Raw genomic sequence first — 12,088 nt, 5'->3', positions numbered from 1 at the left:
CCTCGTGGTCTCTAGTTGGATTCGTTTCTACTGTGCCACGGAGGAAACTCCAATCTATGGTATTCTTACAATCTTTCTGCCTTCTTGAATTAGATTTTAAGTATTTTAGACTATCAGATATTATTCTATAACTCTTCAATATTCTCAATTTTCCCACCCCATTTCCTGTTAGTGTTAGTGTAATTTCTATTGACCTAACTTGAAAATCACAAATTCTTTCCTTGGCTGTGACAAATTTGCCAATGAGTCCACCAAGGCATTATTTATGACTTTTTCTGTATTTTAATTTCTAGCATTTTCAATTCTTTTTTTTTTTTTTACAATTTCCATTCTGTTGCTAAAATTAATCCAATCTGTCACCTTGTCCATCTCTTGTATTCAAAGCTTAAACATATTAGTCACAGGAATTTGAATTCCTTATCAGATAGTTTGAATATCTGTGGTATCACAGTTTGGGTCTAATTATTGATTTTTTTTTTCTTGAGAAGTGTGTTATTTTCCCCTTGTCATTTTTATGTAATATAATTTTTCAGGTTAGAGTGATACAATTTTATTTAGTGTGGGGACTAATTTCCCAAAGTTTTTCTTAACATCTGTTCCACTCTCAGCTTTAGATCTTCCCATTGTGCTGTACCTCATATAGGATCTGCCTCTTACAACTTGTTCATTATTGCTTCTGATTTAATGCTTATTAATTTTGCAGTGGAACTGGCATGGCCAGTGTTGTCCATGGTTCTTATTAAGCTTGATTCTTATGTAGGCACCATGTTCCCTGGTCTTGGGGATGTAATTTCAGTTTTGTTGTTCTGCTAGCTGTTGTTCTATGTCTTATATAAATTCTGTTCCTTCACAAGATTAGAATTTTTTTCCTTTGTCCTTCCTCCAGCTGAAATGGGTTTTTACCTGTGCCTGAGGGTTACAATATTTGTTATTCTTCACCATGCAAGTGAGAGATTTTGCTCCATCAGAATATAAGAAAGAAGTTCCAGGAATATTTTCACGTCTTTCTCAGAGAAGCTACAGGCCCCTAGTCCAAGTCTGCAACACACAGGATAATTTTTCAAAAGTTTCACCAGCCTTATCTGTGAGTTCCAGTGGGATTTTAGGGGGAAAAGCTTCTAAGAGGGTGTCACTGTTCCTCTATCTTAAGCTTTTGGGATCTTTCTACTCCTCCATCAGTGTCCCAATTCTCCAAACTCCTTAGATGAACTCTTCTTGAAAGCATGCCACTGCAGCTTTATCTGCAGATAAAACTGTACTTGCATCTAGTATTTCTCTGCAGGCATCCAGTCCTTGCTTAGATTTTGGGCCAATTGATTTCTCTGTGACTTTAACTCTGATTTAAAAAAAATTATGACCTTTCAGTTTTTCCATCTTTTCCTTGTTTTGAATGTTAACAGTGCTTTTTTCCAATGCTAAACATTTAAACAGAGCTGAGCAGAACATGGAAATGCCAAGTGACAGATTCTTAAAATGAAAAAAATTAAAAGGTCTAGAAGATGTTTTTTGCCTGAGGTTATATTAATTGGTAGCATAGTAGAGTTCACTATAACCATCAGAGCAAAACACTATTTCTGTGAAACATTTATTGGGTCATTAAAGTATTTCATTATTGCAAAGAAACTTTCTCTGAAATACATTTCTCGAAAATGGTGTTTATAATGATGGGATTTTGTTTATACAGTGATATCTAAAGATATACTAATTTTTAATCCATACTGGTCTATTTCTCTTATGGAGATATTTATTTTATTTTCAGAAGTCATATTAGTAAAAATCTGTTTTAAATGTAGCAGCGTTTATTTCTGGAGGAAATGGATTTTCATTAGCAAGAAATTATTTATATATTCTTTTAAAATGCTGATGTTTTATACTTCGCTAAATATCCAGTGAGTAATAATTGAGAAAACACGGTTGTTGTCTGTAAAACTATTAAATTCTAAAATACAAATTCTTTGAGTATGTAACTTCTGATTATGACAAGGATTCCAAAATTAGAATAATATAGTGTTAATAATGAAAGCAGAAGCAACAATAATAAAAGCAAAATTATTATCCTATAAATTTTTATATCCTTCTACATGTATAAAATGCTTTAAGACTGAATTTTGGCTTCACATTTATTATGTGGTTTAATGATGAATTAGAATGCTGTCTTGTTGCATCATCATTGGGATAACTCATATTGCTTAATGGTACACTTTCTCATTTTGAAGATTATGTATAATAGTTTATATAAAATAAAACAACATAAAAGGAAGGAAAATAGTATTTTTTTAATTCTGGAGAAGGATTTTGGCCTTCATTCACTGGTAGTAATATAACAGATATAACTATGAAGTCCTTTCTTGAGCATTTATGAAACCATTTGTGAAAATGAGCATTTAAGTGGAGTGAGAAATTAATATAATTTAAATATTATGTATAGGTAATGTAAGTAGAAGAGAAATAACTTATCAAAAGTCACATAAAAATATATATGAATTATTGTTTTAAGATGGATTCCTACAGTCAATGATAGAATTTTGTTCTCACTTCCCAAATACCTTATGCTGATGGTGGGCTTTTTCTAAAGCAACATCAAAATTCATAATTTATATCCCTGGTTTCTATTTTGTCATGTTGAAAATAAAAAAAAGGGACTAGTCATATTACATACTAACATATACCATAAAAAACCCACAATTTTTAAAAAGGTCTTGACTAGCTATAACCAAATTAATTAATGAAATAACATATAGAATGATTATGAAGAGATCATGAAATATGCATTTATGAGTATATTATCTTACTAACATATGCATCAATTAATATACTATAATATCGAGTATATTAAAGAGTTAATGTATTCAAATATACATCACTATATTATATCATGATATCTCCAGGTAAATTAATTTATAAATTATTATTTATATGAATTTTAATAATATATAATATACGATCTACATCCTAATTATTTTGAGTGTTTCTATCCAGTGGGAAAGGGCTGGTTTACTTCACTAATGATACAATCACAACTTGGTATCTAGCTAAAGAAAAAAACAAATGGGAAAATCTTCACACTAAATACAAAGATAAATTCTAAATGAATTACATTTTTTTTTTTGGACATGCCTATGCCATGCAGAAGTTCCCAGGTCATGGATAGACCCTGAGCCAGAGCAGTGACAATGCCAAATCCTTAACTGCTGGACCACCAGGGAACTCCTAGATGAAATACCTATTTAAATTTTTTTTTGGAGTTCCCATTGTGGCTCAATGGGTTAAGAACCAGACTAGTATCCTTGAGGATGTGGGTTCAACTCCTGACCTCATTCATTGGGTTAAGGATCTGGCACTGCTACAAGCTGCGATGTAGGTTGCAGATGTGGCTAGGATCTGGTGCTGCCATGGCTGTGGTGTAGGTCAGGAACTGCAGCTCTGATACAACCCCTAGCCTGGGAACTTCTATGTGCTGTGGGTGTAGTTATAAAAAGAAGAAAAAAAAATTTTTTTTAACTCTACACATTTTGGAAAAAAATTCAGTAGTCTATTTTCACAATGTTTGAAGGAAAAACCTTTCTAACTAAGACAGGTGACTCAGGGAATATATAAGACAGGATTATTTATTCATAAAATTGTAAAATTTATGGAAAACATTCTTCAATCAAACACAACAAACAAATAAAAGACTGAAAGAAATATCTCTCTGGGACAAATAAAAACTCTCTTTTTTTTTGTCTTTTTACCATTTCTTGGGCCGCTCCCACGGCACATGGAGGTTCCCAGGCTAGGGATTGAGTCGGAGCTATAGCTCCCAGCTTAACTAGAGCCACAGCAACACAGGATCCGAGCCACATCTGCAACCTACACCACAGCTCACGGCAATGCCGGATCCTTAACCCATTGAGCAAGGCCAGGGATCAAACCCGCAACCTCACGGTTCCTAGTCGGATTCGTTAACCACTGAGCCACGACAGGAACTCCAAAATAAAAATTCTTTTAAATTGAAGAGGAGGGAACAGTCCCAAATTCATTCTATGAAGGCACCATCACCCTGGTACCAAAACCAGAAAAAGAAACTAGAAATAAAGATAATTACAGGCCAATATCTTTGATGAATATAGATGTAAAAATTCTCAACAAAACATTAGCAAATTAAATCCAACAACACATGAAAAGGATCATACACTATGAACAAGGTGGATTCATTCTGGGCTTGCAAGGACAGTTTTACATATGAAATCAACTATGTTAATGAAAGAAAAGACAAAAACCACATGATCATTTCGAATAGATGAAGAAAAAACATTTGACAAAATTCAACATCCATTCATGATAAAAACTCTTATCAAAGTAGGTATAGAGGGGACATATCTCAACATCATAAAAGCCATATATGACAAACCCACAACCAACATAAAACTCAATGGAGAAAAGCTGAAAGTCATCCTGCTAAAATAAGTAACAAGGCAAGGATGCCCACTTTCACCACTTCTATTCAACATAATACTGGAAGTCCAAGCTATAGAAATCAGACAAGAAAAAGAAATAAAAGGTATCCAAATGGGAAGGGAAGAGGAAAAACTGTCACTATTTCCAGATGACATAATATTCTATGTAGAGAACCTTAAAGTATCCACACAAAAACTACTAGAGTTAATACATGAATTCAGCAAGGTTGCAGAAATCTGTTGAATTTCTTTACATTAACAACGACCTATCAGAAAGAGAAAGTAAAAATCAATCCTATTTAAAATCCAACAACAACAACAAAAACACACACGAAAAAACAGCAAATGTAAGAATAAGCTTATAGAAGGAGGTGAAAGACCTATATGCTAAAAACTACTCAGCCATAAAAAAGAAATATTGACATTTGCAGCAACATGGATGGACCTAGAGAGTGTCATACTTAGTGAAGTTAGTTTGACAGAGAAAAACAATTATTATGTGATAGCACTTCTATGTGGAGTCTAAAAATAATACAGATCAATCTATATACAAAACAGAAACATACAAACATAGAAAACAAGTTTATGGTTACCAAAGGAGAAAGGGAAGAGGGGAAGGATAAATCAGGAGCATGAGATTAACAGATATAAACTTATCTATTTATACATAAAATAAATAAGCCACAAAGATTTACTGTATAACACAGGTGACTATACTCAATATTTTATAAACACCTATAATGAAAAATAATCTGAAAAAATATGTATGTATAACTGAATCACTATGCTGTGTACCTGAAACTAACACATTAATGTAAATAAATTGTAATTCAATAAAGAGTTTTTTAATTGATGATTTGAAAGTTTTACAAATTAATGGCAGATGTCAAAATCATTTAAAATTGGAAAAAGTTATAAAAACACAATTTACGAAACGTCAAATGTAAACAGCAATGTTAGATCTGTAAGGTCTGCTTCCTGGAACCCAACAGACTTCGGACATTGGCCAACTGAGTTGCTTATGTTGACAACAGAGGCATTAATTTTTTAAGAAGGGGATGTTACCTAACATCCTAATATCTGTCTACCTGTCCATCTATATTTAAATAAAGCTAAAGTAGAATATATAAAACTTTAAAAGTCACATGAAAATGACACCAACCAAAATTATATATGATTAGTTTTAATTATATACAGAAAATTATGTGGAAAAGCAAAGGCCTGATGTTTTAAAGAAAAATATAAATGGACCAACATTGTTAAATGAATCTTCCCTATGTCCTTTTCTGCCAGGAATCTTTATCTAACCAGAAGTAGGATTCCTTAACGTTGTGACTGTTCTGAAGACAAATATCTAAATTAAGGCTCTAAATCTTTTCTTTGAAATGTGAGATAAAATTTAATTAGCCCTTACAGGAATTATTTACATTGTGTAAAATATTTTGAATAGTGTGGGAATCCTTTTGCCAATGTATCATGGAATATCTAGAATACTAAAGTGATATAACAGTCATTACATAAGAGTACTTTATATTACTCTTTCTAATTAAGATGATTAAAGGTTCTCTTGAGTAAAGAGTTATTTTAAGTAAAGCCTTTTTACTATCTAGGAAGCAATAAAAATTTGAGAGGTATTACACTTAAATCTGTAATAAAATATTAATAATAATATCTTGTATGATGTGACAAAAAACTATACTTTCTGTTGCTCTAGTATCACAAAACAATGACATATATTGTTAATACTATTGGTATTTTTAAAAGGTGATCTAAAGTGGTTCTAAGCATGATTTGTCCGTTAGAACACATAAAATGTTTTAAAAATACAATTTAAATGTTTTTGAAGATACAAAGCTGATGAACTAGTGAAAACACATAAAATTACATTGATACAAAGATTCAAGATCACAGAAATGTCATTTCTTCCTACATGTTACAATTAATGTCATAAATTATAAATTTATAATCATCCCAGTAAATATTCTATCAGGTTTTCCCTGGACATAGTCAAGTTTATTATAAGGTTCACACAGATAAATAAACAGGGAAGAATAGCCAATAAAACTTTAATAAGGAAAAGTAATATGAGAGAGCTATCATCAACCTATATTAAAAGCACATTATAAGACCTCTATAATTAAAACAGTATAGTTTTGGCTCTAAAAGACAGATAAGTGGAATAGTAGCAATAACCCAGAAAGAATCCAAGTACATATGGCACTGTTCTGTTAATACTGGCATATCAAATCAGTTGGGGAAAGACTAGCTTTTAAATAAATCTTGAAGAATTAAACAGACATTTGGATAAATTAGATGGAGAGAAATACCATGTTCTTGGATTGATAGAGTTAATAACTCAGTAATTCTAAGATGCCAGTTACCCCCAAATCAGTGAATAGTTTCAATACATTCAAATAAAAGTCCTCCCAGGGGTATGTGTGTTTATCTATGTGCCTTTGTGTGTTTGTAAATTAACTGGCTGATTCTGAAAGTATTATGAAAGTGCAAAGGATCTAGAATAACTAAGAAAATCTTGATGAAGAGGAAAAATCTGAAGGATTTATGTCACTACATATATGGATATGGATATATGGTATTGGGGCAAGGATATATGAACAGACAACTGCAAATGAGCAGAGCTGAGGAACAGACTCATTCACACACTGCCAATGGATTTAGGAGAAAAAATGTTACTGCAATTTAGTGAAGGAAAGGATGGCTTTTTCTATAAAGGATGCTAGGACAACTAGGTATACATAATGAATAAAATGAACCTGGATTCTGAAATAATATCATATTTAAAATTATTGAAATGAGTATTAGGAAAAGTGAAAATAATGCTTCTGGTAAAAAGAGGGCTATATCTTCACGACTATATGCCCCAAGCTATCAAGATGAGTGCCACCAGTATCTAGGATGTGGATATCAGCTTTCTGGGAGAACTGCCTTCAGCTGAAGAGAATCAACAACGAAGGTTTAAACTCCTTCCCAAGATTAGACTACATTTCACGATAGGCTGAAGGGGTGAGGGTGGAGATGGGGATTGGGCGATGGGAGGGGAGGGGGTGAGATAATGAGAGAGAAAACCCTGGTCTCCTCAACCCACACTGGGGCAACTCTGAAGTTTTGGTGCTTGCCAGCATGTGAACTGACACCTTTGTCCCCATCTTCCTCTGTTCAGTCTTACTTCATCCTCTTCTTCCTCCAGTGCTGTTGATCCTGATAAACTTCTCCCTAACACACTTCCTGAATTCCAACCTCCTTCCCAGACAATGCTTCCCAGAAAAACTTTGTTTGCAACAGTGACATTTAAGGTACTTCTGAGTGAAACTTGGATACTTAAAATTTTTTATCTAATTATTTACTGATTGACATTTTACAGCTGTCTTCTATTTATAATAGTATTGCGGAGTTGGGTAAGAGCCTAAGCCCTACATTTAAAGCCAAGCTCCAGCACATACTGTGGGTGTGATCTTGGATATAACTCCCACACATAACAGTATAGTCATCTTTAACATAACATATTGATATCTCATAGGGTTGTTGTGAATTCTAAATGAATTACTTGCAAAGTGCTTAAGATAGTTCCTAGAGCAGAGTACACTGCTATCGCTCATGACAAGTGACAGTGTTTTCTATTAAAATATTATTAGGTAAATTATTATATAGGTGATACAAGGGAATGCCAAAATTTGCCACATTGGTATATGAATAACCGAAATTTGGTGATATTTTTAAATTAAAATGTTGAATAAGACTAGAGTATATAAAGGGTTAGGGATATAAAAAGGAAGAACAAGGCTGAATTATTTGTAAATATAGTTATAAATACAGATATCTGAAAACTTGGAAACTTTTAAAATATAGATTTAAATACAGAACTATACATCTACGCTTTTGTTAAGACATCCTTTTCTAGAAAACTGGTATTAACTAAGGTAAGGACTGTTGCATCACTAAGTAGTTGATGGAAATTAAAATCACTTCCCTAGTAACTGTTGCAGCTAGAAAACAAAGGGATTTCAGAAAAGAAATAACTTACGTCTTTATTCATTTTTCAGAACTATATTTCCTGGCATATACTGATAGTATGCTAGGTCTTATTTCATTTAAAACAAGAAAATAAACCATTTTTGGGTTTACCTATTTTCACCTACAACAAATAATACCAATATCTATTACTTATGTATAATTTTAGCGTGCATATATTTTTTCACATACACAAGTGTACTTGTTCTTCAAAAATATCCTGTTAGGTAACACTGATTTCCATTTTGTCCGATGTCCAAAACAGGGTCTAGAGAATAGAGAAATCAGCTCAAGCTAACACAGCTTTTCCACATTACAGTCACAACCAGAACACAGCAAGTCTAATGCCCCATCCCTGCAGCATGGCTCCCTTCCTTAAGTCCCAGGTCTGATTTTATAAGTATATAGATTTGTAAAATAGTACCTTACTCCCTAGTGCTACACTGTGATACACAATAATGCTAAGCCCTTGCCCCACCTTGTTTTCTAAAACACTATCACTGTCAGAGGACTCAGGAAAATGTTAACAGCTAAGATTTTTTTCTCAAGAGTTTCAGCTTGATTTTGCTTCAGTGACATTTGATTACTTCCTAGTAAAAGAGAAAAAGAACACGGTAAGCCTTATACGTGTACCAGCATTGTAGAAGAATGTCTTCTGAGAGCACAATTCACCTATACACGTGTCTCATTCTTGGTTACTTGACCTAATTAGATGTGTAGACAAGAATGAGCTTCCAAGTGAAAACCTGGCAGGTTAAGATTCCTCACTGACAGGAAGACCTTTTTTTCCTGCTGTCTAGTTCCTGTCACCAGTTTTGAGAGAAAGATAACAACAAGAACAGTGAGGTTACTTAAAAGAAAAGAGAGAGAGAAGTATTTATCTATCTATAGCCTAGTATGGGACTTATTCTAAAGAACAAGTCTAGAAAAACTGTTTATCTAGAGGAATAAAGTGGAATAAATATCTTTTTCCAATTTTTTAAAAAATAGTGTAAATGGCTAAAGTTCTAGGCTTGGAATCTATCTATCTACCCATCTATCCACCCTCCCATCCAATTATATTAAGGGATTTCATAATTGCAAAGGAAATTTCAGAAAGAAGCTAGCAGAAATAATTTTCAGCCATGTCCTTTTGTCACATATAGATCAAAATGTTGGTAAAGTCAGGTTGAAACTGGGGTGACGCATACCTTAGCTGACTTTGGACTGAAGCAGCAGCATTCACATTTGAGGAACATATACTAGTCTTACCAGCTGTCATGTGCTCTCTCTTTAATGCCTATAACTTAACTGAATTGAAATGAATGCACTGTCACATTATATAGCAAACTGGAGGATACCATTTTAGAAACTTTCTGTTCAATCAGTTCATCTGAGAGCAATATTTACAAAAGTATGTTTCTTGGGAGTTCCCATCCTGGCTCAGAGGTAACGAACCTGATGAGCATCCATGAGGACGTGGGTTCGATCCCTGGCCTTGCTCAGTGGGTTAAGGATCCAGCGTTGCCATGAGCTGTGCTGCAGGTCACAGACGCAGCTCGGATCCTGCATTGCTATGGCTGTGGCGTAGGCAGGCAGCTGCAGTTCTGATCCATCCCCTATTCTGGGAACTTCCATATGCTGTGGGTGCAGACCTGAAAAACAAACAAACAAAAAAGTATTTTTCTTGGCCAAATAAATGTTCAAAAAGCATGATATTCCCTCTACGTGGAAATAACCAAAAAAAAAAAAAAAGCATCCTAGGAAAAGTTTTCATAAGGAAACCTTTGTTTAAGCTGGTACTTCCCAAATTTTTGAGCATAAAACCATAGAACTTGTTTTTATTTTTCCCCATTATACCTATTTCCCTGCTTTGAAGTTAGTATTCTACTCTAAACACTTGGATAAACACTGTGGAGTAAGATACCCTTTGCAGTTCTTAAATATACACCAAGGAAATGTTCCATGTAGATGTAGAAAGATTTAGTTTGAAAGATACAAATACTTTACATGGTATGTGAGATTACCCCAGAGGCAATTTTCACAATATGGTCAGGGAATCCCAAAGTCTCTAAAAATGCCAAAACAGTGTAAGAAGCAAAGATTCCATTTCTGTTTCTCAAATCATCAGGAACATCTCTAATACTAATACTACACCTTGTAAGAATATGAGAGAAAATAGGAAGTTTCCAGAAAATAAACAAACCCCTTTGATGATTTTATTAAACAGAGCAGCAGGGAATATATTTTGAACTATCAATCCACTGCACAGGCAGAATGTCCATTGTTAACTGAAAAATCCAGAAGAAGACTGCAGTGAATTTGAAAAGCACTTAAAGATACAAAGGACAATATAATTTTAATTAAGAAGATATAGTGAGTTCCTGTCGTGGCGCAGCAGAAGCAAATCTAACTAGGAACCATGATGCTGCGGGTTTGATCCCTGGCTTCACTCAGTGGGTCAAGGATCTGGCATTGCTGTGAGCTATGGTGTAGGTCACTGGCATGGCTCGGATCTGGCATTGCTGTGGCTGTGGCTGTGGCTGTGGCTGGCAGGTGAAGCCCCGATTAGACCCCTAGCCTGGGAACCTCCACATGCCGTGGATGCGGCCCTGAAAAGACAAAAGACCAAAAAAAGAAAAAGAAAATAGATTTACAATTTTTCTATTTTTCAAATTTGAAAATTTAAAAATAGAACACATAATGTTGGTCTCTGTTGCAAGAGATTACATTATATATAATTACTAACTGGATTATTTAGTTTTGAATTTGGAAATATTTTAAAAATCATTTGCTGCAGAATAAAAAGTTAGGAATTAAAAAAAGAGACAAAAAACAAGCAAAGTCATTTCAATATAGAAGTTAAAAAATAGTAAAGAAAGATGAACATTTTATAAAGTAATTCAATAAGAATGTTGACTTTGATAAGAGAAACCATGATTTCCATAACTTTTTTTTTTTTTTTGTCTTTTCAGGGCTGTACCCATGGCATATGGAGGTTCCCAGGCTAGGGGTCAAATCTACACCACAGCTCACAGCGATGCCAGATCCTTAACCCACTGAGCAAGGCCAGGGATTGAATCCGCGTCCTCGTGGATCCTAGTCAGTTCTTTACCACTGAGCCACAACGGGAACGCCTTCCCCTATTATGATTAGTTTTTTGTAACTACAAAATATTTTATGCAAATTCACATTTTTTGAGCTTTAAGATTTTTAAGCAACTTCATTATTTCTTATGCCTTAGATTTTTTTCCTATTCATTAATATGCAACTGGGATGACTACTAGATGTCACTCTATAATAAATTTTCAGAGAATCATCAGCTTTGCAAAGATGCAATTAATTTTCATAAGTATGTGCAGCTTTAGTACACTAGGTATTTTTACTTTTCTAAAACCTTTGATTTGCACACTTACATACTAAGTAGTATGACACCCAACCACACAAAATCTCAGAGACGAAATATTTTGCAAGTTGTATTTATGCATTATGGAATGAAAAAAGTGACGATGTAATAAATATATATAAAGGTCATACTATTCATGTTTTTTCTACCAAACACTAGAATTTGCATCAAAATTATTAAATTGTACATTTAAGTTTCACTAAATATTAATTAGGGCAACAATACATATATTTTATTA

General features: G+C 33.7%; 1 protein-coding gene across 1 annotated transcript in view; it reads right to left on the bottom strand.

The window, feature by feature from the left end:
- The window catches only part of CFAP47 (cilia and flagella associated protein 47), a 443,526-nt gene that overhangs the window by 85,540 nt on the left and 345,898 nt on the right, over positions 1-12,088 (bottom strand). The window lies entirely within an intron of this gene.

Source organism: Phacochoerus africanus, chromosome X, assembly GCF_016906955.1.
Source record: "Phacochoerus africanus isolate WHEZ1 chromosome X, ROS_Pafr_v1, whole genome shotgun sequence".
Classification (NCBI taxonomy): Eukaryota; Metazoa; Chordata; class Mammalia; order Artiodactyla; family Suidae; genus Phacochoerus; species Phacochoerus africanus.
Note: the sequence above shows the minus strand (reverse complement) of the source record. Positions and strands in the feature narration are given on the sequence as shown.